General features: G+C 41.1%; 1 protein-coding gene across 7 annotated transcripts in view; it reads right to left on the bottom strand.

Moving 5' to 3' along the window:
• Positions 1–2,500, bottom strand: part of LOC113808168 (homeotic protein ultrabithorax) — a 945,716-nt gene that overhangs the window by 715,493 nt on the left and 227,723 nt on the right. The window contains exon 1 of one of the 7 annotated variants that reach the window (XM_070114341.1): positions 344–420. The exons of 5 other annotated variants lie outside the window; for them this stretch is intronic. The gene's annotated coding sequence lies outside the window, so the exon portion shown is untranslated. Of the gene's footprint in view, positions 1–343; positions 421–2,500 lie in introns of those variants that run through there. One more of the 7 variants, XM_070114336.1, reaches the window with a different exon arrangement.

The raw sequence follows: 2,500 nt of genomic DNA, 5'->3' as shown, positions 1-2,500 counted from the left end.
CCACTTTACCGCATTATCTTTCGGGCTTTTATCGCGTGTACGGTGACGGGCGAGGACCTGGGTGCCTGGGCGTGATGCTCGACGAGGAGGGGGCGTCGTAAAAAATAGGTTTTGTCAAGAGGCGGAGGCATGGGAGGGTTGGGAGAGAAAAAAAAGCGATCGCTGAGTTAGGCGGTGAAAGCGCAGTTCCTCAAGAAGTTGGATGGGTTCGCCAAGTATCGGTCGGCCTAAGGTGATCGTAGTTTTCTTGTTCTTCGTTCACCGTGAACATGTTGTGCGGCGATATGCGCTGCGTCCGCTTAACCACTACGTTCTTGGTCAAGTTTTGGGCAAGTTCACCTACCTTTAATGAGAGAGTTTAGGTAGGAAGAGGCAGTCGGGCCGCACCACGCGTGTACCGTGCACTAAACAAACGTTAAAACGTTGCCGCGCTGGCATACGTACGATTATTGGTTACTGTTCCATAGTTATTGCCTTTCGCCTGCGGGAATAAATAAAAATGGATTTTCTTGTCATTCGAAGACAGAGAATTTAGGGATTCACTGAGAGTACATGCGAAATAGCGGAATCCGCAATCGCATACAGTGAAGAATTTTCAAGGATTACACGACTAGAGTGATTGGGAACATGAGGGAAAAATGTGCGGCAACAACTCACCCCCCCTTCCACCCCACCTCGCCTCCCTCCCCCTTTACCCCTTAACTCTCGCCACCCCCTCTCTCTCCCCCACCACCCCCGACTCTCTCCATCTCTCCCCCCTTCCCCCTCTCTCCATTTCTGGCACCTGCTATATATTTCCCTTCTCTCCCCTCTGTCCTTGCTTCCAATACATTTTTCTGTTCCCTCGTGTTTCCTCTCCTGGTTGAGTGCTGGCTGCTCTTTTGTATTTTTGTCTCGTGTTTACTTCCTTAACAAGTCGAATTGTTCCTAACCCTTTTATGGTGTCCATGACCGTTCATCATTTCTCTTTCTCTCTCTCTGTCTCTCTCTCTCTCTCTCCTCCCCTATTCTTGTATTTGAAGTAGGGCTATTTTCCTCTCTTCCTCTCGCAATAGCTTTCTTTCCTTCTCTCTCTATCTATCTATCTATCAATATATTTCTTTATCTATCTACCAACTCTCTTTTTCTCTGTTTATCTACCCAGCTTTCTCTCTCTCTCAGTCCCTCCCTCTCCCTCTCTCTCCCTCCCTCCCTCCCTCTCTCTTTCCCTCTCTCTCTCTTCCCTTTCGTTTCTTTATCTCCTCCTCTTGCGCCCTTTCCCCCACCCCCATTTTTTCACACTATGGTAGACTTGTTTCCGTTCTCTGTTTTATGGCCTTTTACAGTCTCATCACAAACTTTTCCTTTCCATTGACGCTTTCACTAGATTTGTATTCGTTGTTGTTTAGTGTTATTTGTATTATTATCACCGTTTTGTTGTTTTTAACTTATTATCTTTATTCTTATTCTTGTTGTTATTGTTTTTATTCTTATTCTTGTTGTTATTGCTATTTTTATTTTTCTCATTGTTGTTTTTGTTATTTACTATTTCTCATTACCATCATTATTATCATTTGTATCAGTTATCGTCTTTGCATATATAAAAAGTAACAGTTTGTCTACCATTTTGGATGTCTGTAATCACGTCAATGTACACATGAACAAACACAGACACGTACACAGTTACGCACACGAGCCTACCGCACATTCCCCCACCGTCCTTGTCTACAAGCTCTTCTCTCCATAAATCACATCTACTATCTACTCCCTCTCACTCCTACCTGAACCCCCTCCCCCCCACCATGCTCCACCCCGTCCTACTCCTTGCTACCCCCCCCCCCCTTTCTCCTTTCATTTCCACCCCAACCCCCATACACCTCCCTCCCTCTCCCTTTCTCCTTTTCCTTTCTCTTTCGCTAAGGCCATTTCTACACCCCCTCCCTCCCCTCCCTCCCCCCTCCCCCACCCTCTTGCTGGCACTGGGCCGAGGGTCAAAACATCGCGGAGACACAGATCCTTCCAGAGAGGGGAATCCCCGCGGCACCCTTCTCGGCTGCGTTTATACGCCTCTTGTGTGCATTCTTCTGGTTTTGTTGTATTGTGTGTAGATAGATAGATAGAATAGATAGAGAGGGACTGTTAGTTAGCAAGCTAGATAGACAAACTGATATAATGATATATGAAATAGACGGCCAGACATATGAGAGACACAGATCGTTATATATATAAATATATATATATATATATATATATATATATATATATATATATATATATATATATATATATATACATACATTTACATCTATATATATGTATATATATATATATATATATATATATATATATATATATATATATATATATATATATATATATATATATATATATATATATTTATTTATTTATTTATTTATATATATATATATATACATATATATATATATATATATATATATATATATATATATATATATATATATATATATATATATTCATACCTATATACATATATATATAC

Source organism: Penaeus vannamei, chromosome 35, assembly GCF_042767895.1.
Source record: "Penaeus vannamei isolate JL-2024 chromosome 35, ASM4276789v1, whole genome shotgun sequence".
NCBI lineage: Eukaryota > Metazoa > Arthropoda > Malacostraca > Decapoda > Penaeidae > Penaeus > Penaeus vannamei.
Note: the sequence above shows the minus strand (reverse complement) of the source record. Positions and strands in the feature narration are given on the sequence as shown.